The sequence below is a fragment of the Pezoporus wallicus genome, unplaced genomic scaffold (assembly GCF_028554395.1).
Source record: "Pezoporus wallicus isolate ANWC-B61680 ecotype Strahan unplaced genomic scaffold, APGP_CSIRO_Pwel_v1 contig_7178, whole genome shotgun sequence".
Lineage (NCBI taxonomy): Eukaryota > Metazoa > Chordata > Aves > Psittaciformes > Psittacidae > Pezoporus > Pezoporus wallicus.
In genome coordinates this window covers 746474-772820 of record NW_026636884.1, presented here as the reverse complement: position 1 = coordinate 772820, position 26347 = coordinate 746474, and the positions used below count along the sequence as shown (strand labels likewise).

General features: G+C 39.2%; 1 protein-coding gene across 4 annotated transcripts in view; it reads right to left on the bottom strand.

Annotated features, from left to right (window-relative positions):
- The window catches only part of WDFY3 (WD repeat and FYVE domain containing 3), a 171175-nt gene that overhangs the window by 136105 nt on the left and 8723 nt on the right, over nt 1-26347 (bottom strand). Inside the window, exon 2 of one of the 4 annotated variants that reach the window (XM_057402030.1) lies at nt 13149-13208. The exons of the other annotated variants lie outside the window; for them this stretch is intronic. The gene's annotated coding sequence lies outside the window, so the exon portion shown is untranslated. The remainder of the gene's footprint in view (nt 1-13148; nt 13209-26347) is intronic. 4 annotated transcript variants of the gene reach the window in all.

Below are 26347 nucleotides of genomic sequence, written 5' to 3'. Positions count from 1 at the left end.
TGGGCTTAATGCCACAAACTTGCTCAGAGAGATGTTGCAGCGCTTAGTAACAATATACCATTTTGGCATAAGGTTGTATGCACTACAAAGTAACTTGCTGGCAAGTGCAGGAGTTCAGTGTTAATAGCTAAAGCTGAAGTTTGCTTCTAACTCCATCCATCATTACCATAAAAACCTCTGCTACTCCGAGGACAGGGAAGGCAAGTCAATTTGGGACTCCCGGGAGTTTTTAAACTGTGTTCATTTTGTTGTTAGGACTAAGGGCCCTTGCCTGTTAAATGAAGCCTGCTTTTAGAAGAAATACTTCTACTTTAATCTAGGAAATTGATAAAAGCATCTGAGCAACGAACTAGGAAAATATACCAACGCCTCCCACTACGCAGGGTGATGAGCTAGTGAGTTTAATTTCCAGAGGAATCCATCCATTCAGGCACTTCATGCTCTCATTCCACTAGCATTCTCAACAGCACCTTTGCTGCTACAACTCACCTACCTCTCCTACCCACAGGCATGCACTTACAATTACTTTCTCAGGAGATCAGCTGCAGCAACCCATCTGCAGTGGTTACCATAACTAAAATACACTAGACAAACTCAGACCAGCAGATACTCTAGAATGCCACCTCATGTGTGTCGCTGCATCCATGCCCATGATGTATGCAGTATCTTAGATACTTCCTTGCCACTGCAAAGTCCAGGTTCACACTAGGCCTGTGCAACATATTGCAGACCCATGCTGCCATGGAGAATCATCAAGCCCAGAGAATCACCCTACAGTATCCTCGCCTTATTCAACATGACATGCCTGTGAAAAGCCTTTATGCTCTGCTTCTAGCCATCTCATCTCCCCTCACTTTCACCTTATTGTCATGCAATTGTTCATGGGGAAAAATAAATGCTGAAAACAAAACCCTTCCTCTTCATGCTTGAGGAAAAGATTTAAGTTTTGCAAACAATCAAGACTCAAATTTACCTTTTCTAGAAGATTTCTTAGGGCATTCACCCTCTCTCCACATAAACTAGGTTCCTGACCCTCCGCAGGGACAGTGTACCTCCTGGTGGTACACAGGCACATAAACGACTCTCCATGGCTGCGCTGCCTTACATCCCTACTCATCTCTGTCCCCTGAAAGGATGCAGAAGGGAATGTCAGCTCACCCTCAGACTGCACCTTTCCAGATATGCGGCAAGAAGACATGCAGCACCTTGCTCTTTTGCCAATGCCTTTCCCATTTGCAGATCCCACACTATCCAGAGGCTGCTGAAACCAATAACGGAAAAGAGGCACAGCAAAAAAAACAAACTACCGATTTCATATTATGTGCCTTTTCATGACTATTTCAAAAGCACATCAAGGATCAAATGACCTCATGAACAAGTAAATGACAAGTAACAAAGAGTTGCCATGTTTCCACTTGCTGTGCAGAACAAATACCTTCCCAATTTCTCATCCATCTGCACTGATGTACAGAGGTAGTATGTGATTCAGCAGACGCCAGCACAACTGAGAAGTCACACTTCTGGCTCCCAGCTCTGAGTCACTTTGTTTCATGACCCATTGGTGAACTCTGGCTGCAGCCACATCTACTATTTTCCAGAAATCAAGAGTCATGCAAAAAACAAGTTTCAGTCACCAAAACCACCTCCACTCATGGCTTACCTAAAGCTCCCAGCGGCACTGAAGGGCTTACTTTGTTTCAAAGAGTTAGAACATATCATTTGCAACTATTTTTTCAAAACATAATATCAGGGTGGCCAGCTTGAGCATGACCAATAAAACCATCAGTGACAGTTCACAGTAGTTACTATCAAGTTCAGAAGACATTTTCTTTCCCAGACAAGTCCCAGTCTACAGGCATTTCTTGAAGAGTTGCCTGTAATAATTCCATAAGAGTAAAAACTATTTTCCCATCAGATGAATAAAAGCTTTTAACTGCTAAATATACTGGGTCAGAATATATTTTATAATAAAAGCTTTTTTTTATTATTACAACCATATTTTTGTAAAGATAAACTTGGACTACTGCTTATCCAAACATTCTTCTTCAGAACTGGTAAGTTTAAATCAATTTCTAATAATATGTATTATTAAATTAATTACCTAGTAATACGTATGATTTGAATAATTTATCTTAGCTGTCATTACTTCTTCGTCCTTGTCATTTAAATAATTTGCTTGCTGTGACATAAAGCATTAGCACTTCTGCATCCCAACAGGCATTCCAGAAGTTTTAGTTAGGTCTCTATTTTGACTGAGTATTTTAGGCACTGTTTCTAGAGCTTAACAAATCAAATGGAATTTGACTGCTACCCTCACCAGACATTCTACAAAAAGTGTTGAATAACAAATCTCAGCAATCGTAAATCACTTGGTTCCTGTAAAGAAGCAATTCGATAAAGTAACACCATAAAATCCATGTTTTTATACATCTCATTTCAGAAAAAAAAATACTAATGTTACGTAGACTGTCAACTTAACTGCGCTCCCCTTGTTTAAAATATTATGCAAGTATTCCTCTGTGTATAAACTAAGCTTATCAAGTTTACACATACCATACTTATGCCATCAATAAAAAAATGAAAGCCCTAAAATTGCATCAGGTTTCTTCTGTGCTTCACAAAATAGATATTCAACAGAAACCTGTTCAGACCTAACCAGCCATTTTCCTAGCTGTGTCTGTGTTTTGCAAAATTACAAAAAATTCATACGCTATATCAGAGAGAAATTAAGAAAGACACTACATACAAACAAAATGCACATCAATGGGAGCTGAACAAGGCATTCATGTTGAAGCTCAAAACACTTGTTGCTAGGAATTAGAGTAACTGAGTGCTAGTCCTTCAGCCTGAAAGAAATAAAATCCTGCTTCTCACTGAAAGAAATCAAAGGGATCATAAACACTGGCATAAAAATCATAAACATCACAAACACTGCAGCTGGGTCAGAGCAATCCCAGACACAGCTACAGGTTGGGCAGAGAGGAGATTCAGAGCAGCCCTGCGGAGAAGGACTTGGGGGTATTAGTCAATGAGAAAATGAACGAGCCAGCAGTGTGCTCTGGCAGCCCAGAAAGCCAACCGTATCCTGGGCTGCATCAAAAGGAGCATGACCAGCAGGTCAAAGGAGGTGATCCTGCCCCTCTACTCTGCTCTTGTGAGACCTCACCTGGAGTATTGTGTGCAGTTCTGGTGTCTTCAACACAAAAAGGACATGGAACTGTTGGAACAAGTCCAGAGGAGGCCACGAGGATGATCAGGGGACTGGAGCACCTCCCGTATGAAGATAGGCTGAGAAAGTTGGGGCTGTTCAGCCTGGAGAAGAGAAGGCTGCGTGGAGACCTCATAGCAGCTTTCCAGTATCTGAAGGGGGGCTATAGGGATGCTGGGGAGGGCCACTTCATTAGGGACTGTAGTGATAGGACAAGGGGTAACGGGTTAAAACTTAAACAGGGGAAGTTTAGACTGCATATAAGGAAGAAGTTATTTACTGTGAGGGTGGTGAGGCACTGGAATGGGTTGCTCAGGAAGGTTGTGAATGCTCCATCCCTGGCAGTGCTCAAGCCCAGGTCAGACAGAGCTTTGGGTGAGATGGTTTAGTGTGAGGTGTCCCTGCCCATGGCAGGGGGGTTGGAACTAGATGATCTTAAGGTCCTTTCCAACCCTAACGTTTCTATGATTCTATGATTATGTGACCAAGCCCAATTTCTACCTCTTCTAGTAAAGATGTGTGCTTAGCACACGTTCTATAGATCACTGGTGCACTATGAAGGACAGATGTGGCAAGAGGTCAGTACCACATACCAGCAGGAGCTGGTATCTTAATTCAAGCTGTCTTCAATGATGAAAAATAGGTTGGGTAGCAATGTATTTATGCTGTACACAGAATTTGAAAGAAGGAATGCAAATGGGGATAACACCTTGTCTAAGTATGTGCAGATATTTTAATATCAGGATCAGGTGGAAAGAGATTCTCCCTGATAAAGAAGACAACCTGAAAAGCCCACAGAAAGGTCAGCCTCATTTGTGGGGAAAAAAAAAACCAAACCAAACAAAAGTCCCAAACCAAACAGGTTTGACTTCCTTCAAAACCCTCTTTCTTTACCATTTCTTGTTCACTACTTCTGCTAAACCAAGTTCTAGCATTATAAACCTGAATGCAGGGACAAGAAAAGCTACTACATCTGTTTTCTTCAGTAAAGTTCACAACTCCAGCAACCTGGTGCTTTTTTCTAATCCCAAGTAATATTGGATTCCTTTGTGTTTTGTTTTTAAATCCAACTTCATTCACATCATACTTCCAAGTGAAGACTCCATTAACCTCCTCATGCTCAAGAAAGACGACAAAGGAAATAATAAGACACACACTTCACCTCCTCATAGATCAATCCTAGAGGTTCACAGTAGAAAACACCAAAAATAACACACACAAGTCTAACAACACCTGTCATCACAGACTGCTTAAAAAATTTTCACCATTACTCCATCCATCTTCAACCTAAAACAGAACATGACCATCCATAACTCTGTTCTTGCCATCCCCAAAAGAAAGTGTAACACAGCTTGAAAAGCAACATTAGAAGGATGATACCAGTGGGGAGCAGAGAGGAAACACCACCTCAACTTAAACACAACTCTCTGGAGGTGGAGGGGGAATATATTATATGTAGTGATCTTAATTACAAATGTCTCTGCTTTATGACTATTTAAGAAATCGTAAGTTCTGCACTGATGATGTCCTGTTTCCAGGCTCCAGAAATGCATGTAAAATCAGATAATTATTTTAACCAGATGAAACCTCTAAATCACTGTGAATTCTTTAGCTTATACTCCAAACAAGGGGGGGGGGGAGGGGGGGGGAGAGAGGGGGAGGAGGGAGGGAGGAAGAGAGAATGGAGAAGGAAAGTGGAAGCTATCCCCCTGTGTGAGACATGTCAACTTCCTACACCACTCTCAAGATGTAGATACATTTTGAGATTTCACACTCAACACCAAAGGGGAGAACCTCCACAAAAGGGGTCATAATGACAGATCTTTACAGCTACCTTACTAGATACAACTCTTTTAAACATTGCTCTTTTCCACTTAAGTCATCGGAGATCTGAAAGCAACCAAACTACAGAACCCTGGGCAGATGATTTCTCAGGCACCAGCACTCCTATGCCCTTCAGACAATAGTCCCCTCTTAAACATTCTAGTCTTTAATGCGCTGCATTTCAGACAGATTCTTCTCAACACTGCATATATATCATTCCAGTGCTTTGATAAGTGCCAGCTAGGCAAATAAAAGAACAATAAAAAGGAGACCACTCTAGAGAAACTGTTCAAGCTGCAGCTGCATTCACATATTGTTCAGAAGCATCCTGTACTCAGAGAGGCAGAACACCAAAAAAAAACTTCAACAATTCAACATTGGATAGAACTTAAAAGCGAAGAAAGTTTAACACCAACAACACCTTGAGTCGTTGTTGTTGTCTTCTAAATGTTGTTTCCTTGTCTTCTAAAGCAAGACAATGAAAGTCAAGGAAATAAATCCAGTTTCATTTACTTCAGGCAAGCTTTGTTGGAAAGCCCAAGTCTTACTTCAGTGTTACTGCAGTCATTTGTAAGAGTCAGGAAGACTCAACACAACCCCTGATCTCTATATCACTGGAAAAAAGAAGTGCTCCATAAACTGTGCATTTATGTGAAATAAAGGCCAAAATCAGACTGAAAAAGGAACAAGAAAATTGTCACACATGCTTGATGTTACTTCGCTCTTTAATTACTTCCTAATTAAATTTGCATGCTTTGATAATATCTACTGTTATAAGTTGATGCTCCAAATGGAAATAAATGCTAATTCCCCCTCCAAATGAACCATCATAACCATGCACATTTAAATAGATTAGTAAAATTTATTTCAAGTTGTCTTCAGAATATTCAGGTGCATTAATCCACAATCACACATAAACAGTCTTCTGCTCTTAACAGCAAAAAAGAGCGCTTCTTGTAGAAATAAATCACAATCTGTAAGCATTAAACTCAAGATGCTTCCTACATAGATGTGCTGACTTGCAGATCACCTATGACAAAAAAAATCATGAATTAAATTGCTTGATAAGAAGCATTATTTTTTTACATAGAGGTTTTCAAATTAAGCAATTGGGTCTTAATGGTATAGCACTATGATTCTTGTCACAGAAATACTGGATGTTGTATACATGTTAAGTACAGAATGATATAGGCTGGAAGGTATCTATGAAGGTTGCATGGCCTAACCTTTGCTCAGCACAGGGTCAGCTTCATCAGGTTGCTCAGAGCTAGGTGAATTCTGAGCATGTGCAAAGGTATAAATCACATTACTTCTTTGAGATACCAGCTCCAGTGTTTGACTACCTTCATGGTGTGAATTTTCATCCTAGCTGTAATTTATCTTGTTGCTGCTTGTGTCCAGTGCCTCTTATTTTATCCCTGTGCACCTCCAAAATGATAAGGATAGTCAAGCTTTCTACAGTGGTCATCTCTTCTAAACCAAAGATGAGTGACCACATACATACTTTGTAAGTTGATCAAATACCAAAAGACAGGGCCCTTACTCAGATCAGTCTAAACCACATTCAAATAGTGAGTCTGTCTTATTAATACAAGCTATTATTCCATTTATGGAAGAAGAAAATAAACCATCATGAACACATGCAACATTTTACTTCATTAAGTTGGAAACAAAAACTAGAATTCTCTGATTATTTCGGGAAGCTAATGCCTTGCTAGTCCTTTAGCTCACCACAGGAATTAATAAAACTCTCTGGATACAGAGACAAACCCTGATTATCTAAATCACTGGTATCTAAAATTCTGAAATCCAAAGGTCAGCTGCATCCCTGGAGAACAGATGCTCTGGCACTCCTAAGAACAGATCTGCTACCTTGATGTTATTTGGAGGCTTGCAACACAATTTTAAGTACTATGTCCAACTGCCTCGGCAGGGGGGAGACAGTTATTTGTTTCTTTTATTAAGTGTGTAAATTGTTCCAAATAATACACTGAAAAGTAAAGATTTTTCCCTCTTAATTAGTATCTACATGCTAGCTTGCTCAATATAGCTACACTCACTTATGTTATATTGCATAATGTGATCAATATATCACTATGCTATCCCTGCCATTAATTCCAAGCTCCTATTCATTTGTATCTACTTTAATTAAGCACAAAGTTACAGTTTCCTAACAAGGGCTGAAGGCTGACCTATATTAAAAGGCGCCACAGGCTATTGGCAAACCAAAGATGAAGCCAGCCTTTTCATAGCACTGCATGACAGGAGGATGAGAAACAACAGCCATACATTGATAAAAGAGAAGTTCAGACTGCATATAGAGAGAAGCTTTTTTACCCCTATTGAGGACAGAGCGGCACTTGGAATAGGGCCCAAAGAGGCTGTGCTGTCTCCAGCCATGGAGGTTTTCAAGACATGACAGGATCAAGCCCAGTGCAACTTGGTCCCATCTCACAACTGGTCTGGCTGTGAGTAGGAGTTTGGACTATAGGCCTGCTGAGGTGTCTTCCAACCAGAGAGATCTGGAGAGATTCTTTTCCCCACTGTCACATATATAGTGAGTCTTAATATCAGCATCCCACTCTTAACATTTAAAGTGCAAAGTCAGTTGACTTACTGCTCTGCTTTCCCAAATCTCTGAACTGTATGGATGCTTTTAATTCTGTTCAACAACCTTCAGCTTCCTGCCTATTCCACTGCTTTACAACAGGGAAGGTAACCTTTCCACCAGTGGACACAATTTTCTCCCTGGGTGTCTGCTTAGGGGCCAGAGTAACAGTTATTAAGTCTGCAGTGAATGAAAAACAGGAGGAAAAGAACAGAAAGCAGACATACTATAGGATATATTGGGCAAAGGACAGGCCTTCCCAAGCATACAGACCTCCTGACTAGCAGAATCTTTCGTATTTGACTCACCTCCAGCCCTAGAAGATCCAAGCAGGTTCCTCAAGAGCCATTCCAGATGCCAAGTTCTGCAGTACATTGAGTCCTGTGACAAGCTTTTCTGCAGAACCCCAGTGTGCGGGCAACATTTTGACCTGCACTAAGAATCATTCCTTAACAAGGGCATGGCGACATTTTAGTGGTCCTACCTGGAGTCAGTTCCAGGGTACTGGCCTGGTGAGCTGCCTTTGACAACAGCACAGCTTTTTTCATGGTTTTGTACTTCAGCTAACATTTTCATAAGGGCAAGAGCCAGCCTTGCAAAAAGTTGCATCTGTGAATCTGTGTTTTTGTCCATCTGCAACATCAGGAGATTACCCCACAGATAATGAAGAGGAAGCTATGCTTTCTGGCCAGCAGGTCTAGTCTACACATACCTTCTCAACAGTGTCCTCCAGCCAAAAGCTTAGAACAAGGCTTCACAACATGCAGAGCACCAAGCCACTCACTCGGTGTGTGTGACTGAAAGGAAAATTCGGGCAGCAGGCAAAGAGGAAGTAGCCCTCCAAGTAACTGGCGAGCCAGGCTGCACACATTTCCCACCAGTCTCCCTGCCCTGGGTTTTAGGCAGCATGCTGTGCAGCAAGCGTCCAGGTATTCCCAGGAATCAAGAGAAACAGACTTGCAGGAGGTTTCATTTCTTGGCATTCAGCAAGCTATTTCCATTCTACAAGAACTCTTTGCTGTTCGATGGCATGGGACTCAAACCCTTGAAACACATGTATGCCAATAAACTGTTTCCCTACTGCTAAATTAAATGTTACTGTTCTCAGAAGGTCTCTAGGACACTTTTTTTTTTTGCTAGGGAATTTTGCCAGCTGAGACAGAATTAAGTCAATAAGCAGCCCGACCACCAAAAGCACAGATCAGTATATAATTAAATGTTCATGAATATCCTAAAGATACTGCTCAACACTGAACTGAACAAATCAAGGGTGGTGATATACAGAAATCGTAACAATAAAAGTTACTTTTTAATTCTATTGTACACTACACCAGGAATCTTCAGCTCCTGGAATCTGTTTCCAAAGCACATACACAGCTATAAAACATCTTTGTAGCTGTTGTGGTGCTAGCCATTCCACCACAATTTGCAACCTTCACCTGTCAGAAGAGTGCTGCAGAATTCAGATTCTCATCTCGCAGAAGTCTTTTTACTTAGTTGCTCAAACTCCCACCTGTAGCACTGTTCATCCTCTGTGAATTTGCAAGGCTAGCATATACTCATACAGCTCTGTCCAAGTAATTTCTAACTTAACTGAAGTAACATGGCACATCAGAAAAGGAACATAAAGACAACAATTTCCATGAATGCCTGATTTACTGCACAGTTTACTAGCTTCTGTTGGTAAATGAGATGATGCTTCATACCAGTACATTCAGCTACACTAAACTACTACCACCATCCTGATAGATTAGGCCTTCTGAATATTGTTCAAGATTATTTACCATGTTTCTGGGATAGCTTGTTGTGCTGACTGCCTGCAACATCCTCGCAGCTATGGGTTCTGCCTTCTTGGCAGCTGCTGCAGACCTCATTCTGAATCAAATTTTGCCTGTCTTGATCAGCTTAATTAAAGTGTTAGGAATAAAATTTTTAATATCCCAACAAATACCAACAGACTGAAACAACAGTGAATATTCCAGTAATTGTTTCAGCCTGCAACGTGAAATAAAGCATGTCCAGAGTAAAAAGTCATCTTTTTATTTAGTGACACTCAAGTTCAACAGAAGAGCTCACACAGATATTTGGGGGGGCAGGCGGGAGGAGGAATGTCAGATTTCATCCTGCAGCTCATCATTGGCCCTTAATACACTAAGATAATTGATTTTTCCTTTTGCTTGGACCAAAGGGAAACTCAGTTACTGCAGATGAAGTCCTAAAAAGAAATAAGTGTCTAAATGCAGTCACTCAAAATCAGCTGCTGAAATTACGACCATGTACTTCTTCTTTACCAGAAAGTAATACTCAGCAATGGAAACATGCTAGGCTAACTTTCTTGAAAGGACTGTGGAACTGGGAGAGCTCAACAGAACACTCAGCTCATGGGCTTTAATTTGTTCAGGCAGCATCAGTAAATTTTCGTTGTGTGCGTATCTAAAATATTTCCACAGTGGATCTTGTGCTGTTCCATGCACATGAAAAATTCAAACCAACTTTCCTCAGTATGTCCCCAGACAGTCTCTCCTTTCCTCAGTTCATTCATCACCTTTTCTTTTTCTTTCCTCTTTGCTGTTAAATCTGAGACAGAGATCACAGGCCAACAAAGGTATATCATAATACATGCTCCTGATCATTGTTACCTTGAATCAGATTCAGAACACTAAATAATATCCATTCTTATCTCCCAATTAATGTTATAACTTGTTCCAGCAGTCCTAAGAAGTTGAAAGCGGAAGAATGACAATAACAGATTTAGTTTTTAATGTTCTTCTGTCCAAGCATGTATTCTTCACAAAAAGAACTTGTCCTGCCAAGATTTCAGACATGAAGTCTTTACCCAGAAACATGGGTGAATTAAAGGCTTCCCTTTGAAGTGCAAGGTTTGCAAAAGACTCAGTAGTAAGCATGTTTCAGATTCAGACCATTTGAAACGGTCTGGATTTCAAATGGTCAAAGTTTTAACACACACAGGAAAAGATATATTAAAGACATGGAATGACTTAAGGAAATGTCACTTGCCAACATGAAATTTTAATGTCTCTTCAGTCATCCAGTAACCTCACTATTTGAATCTGTATGGTCAATCATGAAGAAATATCTTGAGAAAAGTACTAATTAGTTTTCCACAGTTATCCAGTTCTCCCTGTTACCATGGGCACAGAATTGTATCTTCATTAGTAAATATTTCTCACGGATTTGTAGTTACTGAGTTTGTTTCTGTCTGGACTTTTGGGTTTTTTGGGGGGGGGCGGGGGGGAAGACAGTTGCTTGGCTTGGTTTGGGATTTTTGCTGATGGAGGGAAAAGGGACAACATTTAGGAAGAGGAATATAGCAGCTACTTGATGATACAGCTTGATCCTTCCTTCTCCTTAACACATTCTTACTCAACTTCCTCCGAATATAATTTGAAAAATCTCTTCTTTCTCTTGCTGTGAGCCACCAACAATGTCATTCTTTTGCAACTTCTGCCTATACTATCCATCTGGAGTATTTACTGAATGAAAAACTCCTAATACTCTCAAAGTAAATGCAATCTAAGTTGCAGTTGTATATATATATTATATACATTTTAGATATATAAAAATACATATTATATATGTTGCATTCATAGATATATTTATATATAATAATCTGTCACTCTGTCACAATTATATTTCCTATTGCAAAGTTAAAAATACTCAAAAATTATGCGCTAGAAATATCACAGTAAATGAGAAAAAAAACATGACTTACTAAAAGTATTCATGCATAAGCAAAACATACAAAAGTGATGTCTATGATGAAAATAAAAAGTAAAACCCCCCAGCATAAAATTTCATTACCATTCTGCTACATAAGAAATGAGTAATCATATAGTAAACTGAAAGCTAAAAACCAGTAAGGTATAACAGTTGTCAGTTAACACTATTTAAACTGCTGTTTATTTCTGTTCAGATTTATTTTCAGGGTTGAAAAAATAGTGTCCTTACAGTTAGTTTGAAAAATATCATTACATACACCAGGTGACTTTAGATTCCTACCAATTCTGTACAGAAATGTGACATTTGGCTTACTGCCCACATCATTAAAATAATCACAATAAACCAAAGTTCATATGGTGTTATTTTGAAGGAACTGGGCTTTCAACAACACCATCAGATATTTTAGGTTCATTACGACGAAATGAGGAGCACTGCTGAATACTACAAGTTACCAGAATAACCATGTTTAGGAACCTGAGATTTATTTAAACAGAGCTCAAGAAAGGTATCACAGAACTGGGAAACACCATACAAGACTAGTCATCAAGCTTATTGATGTTACCACCTCCCTAGTTTGTAGGGACTTCACTTGTTTGGGTTTTTTAAAGCTTAACCAAGATACTGGAATGTGTGCTTTCCAACTTCCAAACACCATAGATTTTAATTTGCAACCTAGGTCTGTTAGGAGATCTCAAGTTAGAATTAGTTTCTTTAAAGAGACCAAATTCAACAATAATATTTTGTCTTCTTCACAATAAAACATCATTACCTCAGTTCTCTTCCTGATCAAGATCTGAAGTGTAAACAGCGCTTAAACTGTGTGACCGAGTACCACCCTTGATTAAAATTCTTTTCAAGTCTCTCCTCACCAGCTAATGCAAGTGAGATTTACTGTTGTAAGAGTAAGGTGCAATGAACAGACTAGTTTTAAGTCTTTCTAAGAGAATTAACATTTCACAGACATGTCCTTAGTTACACAGAAAATCAAGACAGCACTTAATAGGGGAGACATTACAAATTGATCAAGAAATACAAGAACACTAGTGCACTTGATCTGCTGTTCATTTCCAGCGTGTTCCTAACACCGTTGTAAATTGGTACCAACCCTTACCTACAACTTGGTAGAAGCACATTAACATTTTCCACTGCCTTCAACAGAAAATAAACTCTCCAGTAACCTAACTCAACAGTGCACTAAGGCTCAAAAAGAAAAGGGGAGATTTAGGCAACTGTAATTTGGAAAAGAAACCATATCTTTTCTCTGAAGCAGCAAAGAAACATCCTCCTGCTATATTGTTTAATTTCTAAGATTTCTAACTCAACTGCCAAGTATTTTGGAAACCAGGAGTAAGAAAAAAAAAAAAAACCAACAAAACCTTTTTAAGTTACTAATTCATACAGGACTTTTTTAAACAGAATACACCCAGAACATTACACCCAGAAAGTCACATGCTAAATAATGCATATATTCACTGAAACTGCTAAAAGCAGCTAAATCCTTCTTAACGATTTTATCATTTAACACTAAATGAATCAATCGAAAGAACCGCATGTACAAAGCAGATATGCAGGCAAACAATAAACACTCCATGAACACAGTGATTAAAATAATCACCCTTTTTCCTGCAGCAGCCAGGACAGACATAAATTCCTTACCAATCACTCTACTATGTATTTTTAAAGAATCACTATTATTTTGGAATTCATATATGTTCTTGGGCAAATTCCTGAACTAACAGGTTTGTATTTCAAAAGCATCTGGCATACTTCTCAAGTCCAGGTTCACTGAATTCCATTTCACTGTCCCTCAAGTGTTTGTTCTGGAATCTGGAAATACCACATACACAAATATGACACAACATGCCTTATGCAGGGTCATAACCTGATGTTTTCCAAACTAAGTCTTTTGAGGCAGGTCTTCTCTGGCCCTTACAAGTTAGCTAGTAAGTTACAGACTGATTTCCAAATCATTTCCTTCCATTATTTTAAAACAAAACAAACCAACCAACCAAAAACATACAAAAACCAAATAACCAACAAAAAAAAAACCAAAACCCCACACACCCATTTCATGGTGAGAGGTAGGTTCCCAAAAGGCACTGAAATCAAGCCTCAGACCTGAAATTCCGAGGTCACTGAGAAGAGCTCTGTGATTAGGACTACAGAAGACGTCAGCTGAAAAGGTCTGAAGAGCAATTTCAAATTTCTCAGTTAAGTTATGGGCCTTACACAAGCGCTACTTTTAGAAACTCTACTTAGACCAGGGGATCACTGCCAGCATGGTGACAAAGAGCTAGCCATGATGTCTAGCAGTTTTGTTAGGTTTGAGGGTATTTTGCAGAAAAAACTTTGCAATCCTTCCTAACCTCATCATTACTTTCTGGGCTTCTCCAGTATCAGGAGTTCTAATAAAGTACAACACCATTCATAGTGCAAGATCTGTGGGGCTGAGGTATGAGCTCCAGCAGATTCTTCATCACCAACAGAAATATTCAAGTAACACAGTGACAAACATAGCTGTCTGAATTAAACACGCATAGCTGGGCTAGGGTTTGAGAAACACAATATTTTCTAAGCTAGAACCCAATGTTCTCACCATGAGAAATTTGGTGGGGAGGGGAGAGGCATGAGTAGATACGATTAAAGTATTAGCATTACACATTCAGTCTTTTGGTTGAGAGAATGTCTTCTGTGCCCCTGGTCTATCTAAAGCAAACTGAGGCATAGATGATGTCCGTGAAGGAAAAGAAATTCCAACCAAAATAGCCCAGATGATGGTACTTTTACAAATCCTAAGACAACTTACCATCTCCCACATACCTGATCCACAGTACAGTCACCAGCAGCAAGAAAATGCATCCTTTGTCTTCCCTATAACTTGTTTAGAATAAGACTCACAAACTAAGGACCGACCTTAAACACTTCTCCCCAGTTAATTTCCTGATACAGGACACTAAGCACTACAACCTATTTATGACTGATAAACACCACATTTGACACAGAAACACAAGCAGAGCTATCATGGACCAACTATTATTTCTCCTCTACTTGGACTTGTATATGCTATGCTCAGTTCCCCTGTAAGCAGAGAACAGCGTTGCAGTCTAAGAGTCCACCATCTCTTGTCCCATCACCCAGTACCGTACAGGCAGGCTTCAGAATGTTTATCACAGATAAAAACAGCCTATCTACTATCACTTAAGCTCACAGGAAGCCATGTAACGTGAAATGGAAAGAGCATGACAAAAAACTGTGAACTGAAAATGAATAGGGTAAGATGTACAGCATTTTTACACTGTATCAACTGCCTTTATTGCACTGCAGTGAGATCACTTGGCTGTAAAAGCATGAAATTTACAACTACCTCATCTTATACATAGAAGTACTATATTTTATTTTGTGATGGGGTTGGAAGGGAGGTGGGGGGAGAGAAATCAAAATTTCTCTCAGGCTTGCCCTTTGAAGGAAGGAAGAAAACAAACCTAAAACAAACAAACATCTTTTCACATGCTTTAATGTCATGAGAATGTGAACTCATAACTTTTGACCTTGGCTTCAACAAAGGCCATTTGCAATAACATTTCACTTAGATTCAAGCAAATGTCTTTTCTTATATACACCGATAAAGAATCAACCAATTCTTGTCATGAAAAAATTCATTTCGCCATACATTTCATATTCCATGTGATATGCAAGGGCAGTTTGATTTTGCAGCATGCTGAATTGAGGAATAAACCCAAACAAGCCACTGTCTCCCTGACACTGCAGAAAGAAGGAAACAGTAACACAGGAAAGAAAATAACTTGTCCACAAACAACATGGGGAAGGGGCAGTGGGGGAGAAAGAAAAGGAAAAAAAGCAGTAACCAGAATACAAGCAGCTGGTGCTCAGGGACTTGGAAGGACTTTGGCTCCACAATGCAGCAGGATTAGTTGTATAATCGCTGCTGCCTGAGAAGTTATACGATGTCTGCCCGTCTCCCCATTAGGAAAAAAATAAGCAACAGGAAAGTCCTTTTAGCACACCACAGCTGATAAACTAAATACCACCTGTTAAATCCTGCTACAGAGAAGGCCCTCTGTATTTTCAAACATTACTTTTTAGTTTATTGGAATATAAATTATTAAATTCTATGTTAACCCTTACTAAAAACATCTTATTTCCCCTAAAATCAACATGTCCTAATGCCAGTGCCAAGCCACAAGTATTTACCACCTGGCATTTCTAGCCCTGCTCTCAGAAGACATGTTTGCATTGGAGAAAGCTGTCTCTAAGGCTAAGTTGCATGAAATGTGACCTCTTCTGTTGCTGTAGAACTTAATGTTCTGTGGTTGTCACATTTGAACTGCAATCATAAACTACAAAAAGCCACCAAACGCTAACACAATTTTAATTCTATAATTGGATATTTTGCAGATACCTACAGCAGAACTTGCGAAATATTTCGAAGAGACATGAAGACAAGTTGACCTATGAGGAACAACATATCACTGAAGAACAAGCAGGAAAGAGGTTTTCCTGAGTGGTTATGTACTGTGCAGACCTGTACGCTGTGGCATTGCACAAGGGGTGAAAGTGTGGTTTTACTCAAGCCAAAAGACCGCGAAGATGCTGCACGCTGATTAAGAGGCAGTTGAATTTTAGCTTGCCAGCACTGAATCCATAAAGATAATTCTAGCCTAATTATAGCCCTCTTGTTAAGGAGTTGAAATGAAACCTAAAAGTTTTATCTCCTCATCAAAAAATTTGCATTTCTCTGATTATCTCTTTTCTGCTCTAAGTCTTGTCCATTTGGTTCTTACCTCTGGGTCAGGTGGTTTTTATCTTCCCACCATGATTTGGGCTCAAAGCCCAATGCTACTGCATTGCAGAGTCAGCAAAGACATGAGGCAGCAATATTCCTGAATTTCTTTGGATGTGGAAGCGTATGTCATTGCTGCCAAATCCTGAAAGCAATCCAGATAGAGCTCAGAGGCCACATGGCACTTCATAAAAAAAATAAAAAAATATAAAAAAATTAAAAAAAACACAACAATGATGCTAAGATGGCTGTCTTGGCCATTTTGCGCCCTGTTAGCTAGTGCCCAGAATACTGCAAAACTCACTGGCTGTGCAAAGACAGAACGAATGTTCACTCTTCTGCTCACCCCTACAACTCCAAGCATTGCCCCCTGTGCTCAGCACAGACCACTTCCAGCAACAATGGCAGGAATCAGCAGCTTCCCTTGAAGAGAAATACAAATACCAGGATCTGTATTGCAGCAGGAGCACAGATCAGTTTAAGAAAGGGAGATACCTAACGTATATTCACCATGAGCCACCACTTCAGCCTGTCAGCTCCTAAGAGGACAGATGAGATGGGAACCTTGTCTAGTCAAAGGAAACAGAGAAGCTGCTAACCTGAAAGCCTGAACAAAGGCACACGTTGGCCACAACACACATTCGATTCTGTATGTTCGTGATCCTAAGGGACCAGCAATTACAGAAAGGCCCCACTCTTCTCCACTTAACCCACCAGCCATCAACTTGCCTCAGGAAAATGATGGAGATGCTGTTCAGCCACACTAGCATCTTGCTGTCACTAGACCTGCAGCGGACTGTCTTGACCAGTAACAATCACAGAAGCAATGGCCAGTTCACAGCAGCATTTCACTAGCAGCCACCATAACAGGAGAGCTGCACATTTCAAAATCCACATTTCTCTTTTTATTTTTTTTTTCATATTAGGAACTGCTGCAGATAGCAATAATCCAATCCTTAAAACCCAGTGTCGTGAATATGCTACAAAACAGCATAGCTTTATCTGTAATGTCCCAGCTCTGAATTAAATAAACCACTTACTGTTCCTAATGCTTCTGCAACAACTCAGGATTTTGATTAATGACCTGCTCTGCAACAAAGGACCTCACACCAACCACATCAGCAGTTCCCTCACTCCCCTCCTGGCTCACTGACAAACACTGAGAACAATTCTCATGTTCAGGACTCAGGGAGGAGTCAGGGGCCAGTTCAAAGAATAAAGTAACTCCAGCCCACTCTTAAGATACTACTGTACGCTAATCCAAGTGCAACTAGAACAACAACAGTGGATCAAGAGTGTGATGACCTTCCTTGTGGAGAAAACTAGATGATTTGACAAACCCACCTACCTCACCCCTATTCTTTTTTGTTTGGATGCTAAGGAAGGAGGAGAAGGCATAAAGCCACAAGCATGAAGTGCTCCAACCACTCTAACATGGAAAATCTGGCACTGTTAAAACATTTACTTACAAGACAGATACCTAAAGGCTAAAAACTAAGCAAGTCAGAAAGCTCACAGTTCCAATACTACTAACTCTGATACCCACTTTTTAATTGTTTACTTAAATATACATGTTTTATTAGTAAATTTACACATCTAAGATATAATCATTTTAAGTTACCTGCTATTTATATGTCTAGGGTTGCTCTATAGTTGATGATTTCCAGTTAAACAGCTCTCTGGAAGGATGATCTTAAAACAGCGTCTAAGGTAACGGGAATCAAGTAACTGCAAAAGGCAATTATTTTCTCCCAAGGCTATAAGGGCATCCTACACATTTATCTTGATTTTCGACAGTCGAGTCCACACACTTAGAAGTGAACTCTGCCCTCTCTGTGGGTCAGCTGATGAGCAGTTTCTTTTAACTCAATCACCCACAATCCACTATCAAATAATTCAAGTCTGTAATGCCCTTATTTTCCAATGAAGAATGGACAGAAAACTAACTTAGACTCACTGCAAAACCTTTCCTAAGCTGCTAGGCTTTTTACATCCGGGTAATTTGTCTTTAGGCTTTGCAAATATAATTGAAACTCATTCTGGGTCCTGAAAAAATCTTCCCAATTAATTAGAAGTATCTTCTTCAAAGGAGGAAAAGAGAAAGGAACAAACTAGAATGAAAGAGAAAAAAAAAAAGAGTAATGATAAGCAACATAATTATCAGTGACATGGAAAAAAAAATGACAAAGTTGAGCAGGGTAGTTCTGGATGCAGGAGAGGAATTAAAAAAAAAAAAAAAAAAAAGAGAGGTATCCAGATGACCTGACAGTGATGCCAAATGAAAGACAGACTGCAGTTTTGTGGACGCACAAGTCCTTGAAACATATTTACTTAAACCACCAGAAGCTCAAACTCACGTGTTCAAATCTGATTATTCCTGCTTCATAACCCTAAAGCCTAGTTAGGAAAGAGATCAAAAAAATTAAAGCATGCATAAAGCAATGAAAGTAACTGTCATTTGGTTTTTGTTTTAAACTATTAAAAGGTTCTTGCCTGCTCTATCAACAGCATGCTCTAGGAAATCCCAAAGCTTACTGTGTTTTGGCTTAAAAAGAACACAAACATGCACATACCATTTCCTAAACTTGCCAAGTCTCAACAACTACTCCCCTGCCCAGCAAAAGAAACAAACATAAAACTTTCATCCTTACGTCATCCCAGTCAAGATGATTTAAGAAATTAGCACAACGAGACAAAATTAGCATTTATGTATCTTGTATAAAACTGAACTTCTTTAACTCACTGATCACCAATCCTATGGAGAAAAAGGAGTCAATCAGGATTCTCTGAATCACAAACATGCTGATCCCAAATTACCTGTGCATGTATACACTGAAAGACAACAGCAGGAGATTTAAATCAAAAATAAATTAGAGAAAAAAGCAATAATATTTGGAATGCCAATGATATCCTCGATTTAAATGAACTCAAATTATCAGAAGCAACTACGAGAAAAAAAATTATTTGATCTTCAGTGTATTCTTCCTTTGAGAAGGGCCTGAGTCTACCAACCCCATGCTGCTTCTACCTTTGGTTTCTCTCCTGCTCTGAAGCATTTCCAAGAGAACACTAGAGGAATTCTCTGCAGCAATCTTTTTCCAAGCAATATGTTGGCATAAATCCAAAGCATTTCTTTCAAAACTAAAGCCCAGCAGACTGTATGAGCAATGGACCTGTAGAAAGGCCACAAAAACAGTTCTGAAAGAAGAATTTTCTTTCAAGGGCAGATCAAGAACAATATATAATTGAGATTATGACACACACGGAAAAGACCCCAAAAAAGCCCCAAACGAAAAGAAAGGATAAATGAATACTGTGGACATTGTGTGTGGATACACACACACACACACACACACACACATACTCTCCTTGCTTACTTTCATGAGCAGAGTTTTGTGCAAGAGCAGAATATTAAAAAAAAACAGAAAAGGAAAGTGGAATAATACATTTGTTTATTTGTTTCATTTAAAGCTCTCCTAGGAGCAACAGTAGCACACACACCAGACTTACAGGAACAAGAAGTGCAAGAGAAACACTAACTGAGAAACAGAGATGGGTCACTAACTTGGGTTCTCTCACTTCTGGCACATTGATGCATTCCTGCCGTCTGCCTGTCCAGACTTGCCAGCATAGCGCTTAGAGACAGCTGAAAACTTATAATGAGGTTGATAATGTAGAGTGTACATTCAGACAGCACCTCTTCCTCTATCAACCAGTGAGTAATTACTCTACCATCCAGCAATGGTCCCTTAAAGGGACCTGTAACAAGGGGGCAGGGCATCACTATTCAGTGAGATGCAGGAAGGAAGGAAACAAAGTGTAGCAATAAAAACTCGGGGTGACTGGAGAGCAAACAGTGTTAGAGGTGGAAAACAAATTTTCTCTTCTCAAATCACCAAACTTTTTTCTCCAGTTAAAGAACAGCGACAAAAGCTCTGTCTACATCCAAGTGAGACTGACTACTGCTATCTCCTAAACTGAAAGAGGACGAGAAAGAGTATTGCGTGATGACTGCAATACAGTTTTCTTAGGTTTGCAGGTCCACCAGGATAGTATTTCTAGAAAGATCAGAAGAGAAACGGTCTTCCAAGAACTACTTCCAAGAGCTACTGCGGCACAAATGGTACTGCTTTGTTTCCATCTCCCTGCACTGCTGACAATACAGCCAGCTTAGTGGAAGCCAAAAACTGGGAGGACCTCATATTCTGAAACCATCTGAAATGCTTAAACTGTTGGGGGAGGGACAAAAAGACATCACCAGCAACAAAACACACCACGTTAAAACACCACATGCCAAAACAACAACAAAAACAAACAAACAAAAAATAATCAAAAACCCCCAAATCCCTCCTCCAAGCCCTCAACTATTGGGTAAATTACATTTCTACCATTTTGAGACTAAACTATGTGACTACAATAATATTGAGATTTTTTCAGACATCTTTCTCAAAGACATTTATATTTTCTATCTTACCCCCATTATTAAAGTGATCATTTTGAGATAAATGTGGTCTCATTCACTCATTCATATGCATTAACTACCACAGCTGGCAAGTGCTGCTCAGCATCATTAAACTGATACCTTCAGCTCAGCAACTTCATTTTAATCCCATTAAAGTTACACCAGCTAATACAACCAATATCTTAACAAAAGCCAGTAATACACACAACTGAATGAACACACAGGGGGCACACGTGGTAACTGCTGACTGACACCATTATCTGAATCTCTTTGTAGATAACAAACCTCCTAATGTCATTCATTTTAGTACAGTCAAATGCATGGTTACGTGCAATGAACTTGAGTGGGAAAAAGGGATTGGAGCATGTAAAGCACAAATCCCAAAAGGAAAACCAACAAGCCACGGCAACGTGATTTACATGACCATTGTATGCAGCAGCAGGTGCCCCCAAGCTGGGGGAGATGCAGAGGGGAAGGAAAGGTGGGAAGAGTTTCAAAGCAAACAAGAAATTTTATTCCATGCATTAGAATGCCTTGAGATATCTAAAGGTCACTCTTTTTAAAGGATCTTAAACTCAAGAGGACAACTAGAATACAAATACTGACTACCAATGACTTGAATATATTTAATTTATCACTGAAAGCTAAATTTATTACTGAAGGTCAAGAGGAAGTTAAAAGAGACTGGGTCATCTTCTCTGTGTGCAGATTGTGTTTATACAGCACAGGGCTCTTTGACCTAGTGAATGATGATACTACAACATGCATGGTAAGGTAAGCAAACTCACTTCCAGTCTGGAAATAAAAACCTCTTAGGAGAGTAATAATTGGCCAGAAGAACAGATTACTAAAATCGCATGTCAGATTTTCCCCTAACTCAGAGCCACTCATTATATAGGATATCTTTCTAAAAGAGATAATTCCACTCAACTAAAAGATGTTGCAACAATGCAGTGACATGTCACTGCTTATATGGAAATATAGTAATTTCTTACTGTAAAAAACATTACAATCATCCAAAGATCACCACTGAAGTACCAGAATCTTCAAAAGATAGTTGGTTTTAACTAAGAAAGGACAGCACAGACAGCAAAAAGATGTCAGGCACTATAATTATACTGCTTCAGTAGACAGGTTTTTCAGATCTTGCTTTGAAATGGTCCATTTTCTCAGTCCCTCTTGTCCTCCTTTTGCAGGCCTTTTTAGAGGGGGGGGGGGATTATACTAGCTAGTCTTCAAGGGAAATCAACAAGAACTTGCAAAACAAACACTAGAAAATAACTCTGAGACAGTACTGTATTTTTAGTACAAGCCTTCATCTCATGATAAAATTTTGCCATCTTTTTCCCAGCCCTGTTCAAAATACTCTATTAAGTCTTAGGAATTCCATCTCAGGCACACTCATTCGAAACGGTATAAGGAAGAGTGAAAAGCTTACTTACTAACATCAAAATACTTTAGCAATGAAAAAAGAGAGGGTGAGAACACCACTTCCTTTCTGTAAGACAGAAATAAGGAACGACAGTAACACAATATGCATAAGCACAAATGGATGTGTCCTGCCATTTATTGTCAGCTCATAAATAAAAGGGGAAGACACTGAAAATGGGAAGCAGAAAGCTGCAAGGTAAATTAGAAGAAATTCATGTAATGAAACTCACTACCACTTTTGCAGAGTTTGCTATAATTAAGGAAAAGCGTGATTCCTCCATTGGACATGATGAACACTGTCATACTTCCAATGAACAGCGTTTTATAAACACAAGTATAAAACCCCATGTGTTGAGGAGACCAATCATTTATGCCACAGTTTCCCCTACAGACAATGATTTCACCTAGCAGCCACAAGAACTGTCCTTCCTGCAGCCTGTGAGACTCGTGGGGCTGGCCAGCCTCAGACTCATGGCTGCACACCAAGCTATGAATGACAGTAAGGCTCATGGTCCACACACCACCCTCTGTTATTGCCCTAACAAGCAAAGCCTAGAAGAGCATATTTCTGAGCACTAAAGCAATCCAGTGTGATTCTCCTCTCTCCACGTAGTTCAGCATAAACATTATTCTAACAGTACCTGATGAGCGATCTGGAGGGCAACAGAAAGCTTATTTTTTATCCCAACACTCATAGTGAACTGGTTGAAACAAAATTTTCATGACTTGCTTGTCAGACTCTTCTTTTGTTCTTTTGCTACTGAATTGTTGCTACCGAAGAAACTGCGGTAAGAGAGAAGAGGATCTATTTTACCAGTTTTATTTTTTATTGCTAGATTTTACTTGTTAGCTGGTAAACTGGCCATGGCCATATAAGTAGTCATCAACATGATGGGAAAAGAAAAAGGTCAAGTAGTCTTGGTAATACAATTATACAAAATTCTTCAAGATATTTGCAGACAAATACCTCTTGCCCAGTCTAAAGAACAGCAGCAATACTCATTAATGAGAAAATAACAGACAAATCATAAAGTCTTCACCAGGCCTCCATTCTCCATTCATGCAGGCAAATATATCTTCCTGAAACAGTTATACTGAAAACTACTCGAGAAGAGTCTTCACACATTAACAAGAAAACACAACACTGCGCACTTACTATGATTTTTTTTTTCTTTTACATCAAGACAATCTATGAATCCCAAGCAATGCAGTTCTTCTAAAAACCTGGGTTATTCAAAGACTTCTTACCAAACCTTATTTAATGTTTTAACAAGAAAGTATGACTTCCCACCACTCTTCTATGTTCCAAGTTAATACTAAACTTTCAGTCAAGTCAGAGTGTTCCTGACTGAGCTCCTGCTCCCCTCTCTCTGATTAACTGCAGGCTTATTTCCTTGAGCAAAGTAAAAGGGTCAAAGGACCCTTATTGTTTATAACCAATTTCTTTAAATTCACAAAAATAGCTTGCTTTCTTCTCGGCAGAGGTAAGACCCTTCCACATGCTGTGTTAACTTTCCAACAAGGTTTACATTAGCAACCATCAGGACCTTCCAGCCGCTGACACCAGTCACTGCTGCCCACCACACCAACAGCGAACACGGCAGACATCTAACAAATAGACCAGTTGTAAGCTCAATGGTGAAAAAGTTACAGTAAAATACACAGTACTTTGATATCTTATGAAATAATGAATGATCCTGCTATTTTCACTATCACATCAAAAAACAGAAAAAATCATTAACAAAAAAAAAAAAAAAATCACCCTCTGCCTAACTGCCATAGTGCACTTGAAAGATTTGCGTCTTAACTTGGTGCTTAAAGTACATCAAAAGCTCACCCTATACTCACCATCTCTTATCTCTTCCTGTAAAAAAAGTCAGGTCTGTAAACCCCATCCTTCCAGCTAAAACATCCTAGCAAATGTCCTGCCAGATGTCTCTTCCAACCAACATTTCTCTGATGTATTCAAACTGTCCTAGATGAAATCAAATTTTAAGGTAAGTCCTTCCTCCCAACACATAATAAAGACAACCGTGGTTAGTCTGTTGAACCCAAGCTTTGCCCCACCATTAATACTAGAATAAACCCTTCAACATGGTCCTGACACCCATAGATACTGGAGAGCCTTTCTCAGATCAACAAAGAAATGAATTTTGGAATACATTACAATACAGGGCTGCTAAAAACATCTAGTTTTGTTGGGCATTTTGGACATGGCCTAAGACATAAAATCACTTTTAAATGCATTTTTGGAAGTGACACAAAGTTCACCATGCCTCTTTAAGCACACTTTCAAGGATAAATTTGCAGAGACAGGCTGTGAAAGTAAAAGAAACCTGGCATACATCCATTCCTGCCTCTCCAAACAGATACCAGAACAGTCTCAAAACCACAGCTGAACCCTGTGTAACTTCTTAGTACAGCCATTCACAGAAATAGTTATAAAGACACCATATTTCAAGAAAGCTCCAAGAAGTAACCTTCATCTCTTATAAACAACAGAGAGCAAGAGACTATTGGTTTTTGGATGCAGAACATTTGACACGCCATCACAGAGCTTCACAGACTGGTAGACTTCCCTGGTAACCTAATGTGGAGCTACAGGGAAATTAACCAAAATCAAGAATGTATTTCAATTGCCCATGGCCGTGCAGTGTTTGAGATGCTCCACTTTCCTACTCAAAGGCAGCACTGAGTAGTACTGCAGAAGGCAGATACACTTCATCACCACAACCCTCAGCTTAATGCAACAAGACAGACCTGAACTGAACTCCACACAGTATGAACACCTGCTAATCGTGGTATTCTTTTTTTTAATAATTTATATAAGCTTATGTTTTCATTTGAAATGTCCACCCTTACTCAGGCTGCAAGTTCAAATTCACTCTCAAAGGATGATAGAAAAGAGGATGAGCAGAAAAGAGGAGAGCTGCCATCTTTCAAATTTAGTCTGCCTGTGCCAGAGGAAGCTAAATCTTCACCTTGGTATAGTCTCTATTCAATCTGAGCTACTCCAGAAAAATGTCAACTATATTGATCTCCTTGTATAAAGATCCCAATTTTAAAGACATTTATAACTAGACAAAAAATTATTTTTCTAAGTACATGATTTGCAGTACATATGTCTCCTCTGTTTCAATTTATTGGGAAAAAAAAAACACACAAAAAAAAAAACAAAAAACCCCACCAAAACCAAACATTCAGATTATCATGTGTATTTGAAGCATATACATAAGCACATATGTTCTTTACTGAAATAAGAATAGGTTATAGTTTTAGGTGGTTTAACTGATCAGTATGGTCTTCCAATTCACACAAAGAAACTGTACAAGTAACTAGGAAAAAAAATATCCAGCTACAAATACAGCATATCCAGATTTCTGTCTCCCTAAGTACACCAGTGAAATTGTATGGGATTTCAAAGAGACAGCAAGTAAGCCTTTTACCCCCTGCTCCTGATCCAACACTGCTAGGAACATGGTTGTGTTCCTGGTAAGAAACTGAAAGCAGAATATTTCTGTCTCCAGCAGTTACCACAGTCAAATAAGAAGTGCTGGTACTGTGCCTTTACACTCTCTAATAACAAAAAGCTTGAAGAGATACACCGTGGTTACTTCATGAGACACTCAAAACCTAAATTAAATATTCTTCATCAGCTTATTCTCACCACTTAGAACTGTGAAAAAGAAACTTCTGCAAACCTAATTAACAAGCAAATTAGCATCCTCTCAGATCATATCCACAGAGACTTTGTTTTTACATTTCTATTGTGGCTCACTGCTCAACTGCTACTGATTCAAGTATTTGCATTTGTTTTGTGATGCAACAGCAAAACTGTTTCTGTGCCTATTCCACATGGCTGCTTATAACGAACGTTTACTTCTGCCTGGTCAGAGATGCATCCTTTCTTCTGCAAGTGTAAAGAAACTTCCAAATAAAATTAATTTCAGTCCACTTCAGTCACTTTATCAGGCAGAAAACCAGCGATGACAAGCATACTGCCAGCTCTGACCACATCCTTCTTAGTCTCATCACATTCATGACATCCCAATTCTGAGCATCTTGCCACGTGAAGATTCCAAAATTGTTGTAGCCCTCACAGTTGTGGGAAAAAATTGACAACTGCATGCCCAAGACTCAAAAGTATCAAAAAAGAAATCCATTTATTTCATGCTCTTAAAGACATTTCATGCTCTTTAAAAGACATAACTTGATTCAATCTCACTACTGAGGGCCTGCACTGTGACATTTTAACTCTTAGGTTAGCAACCT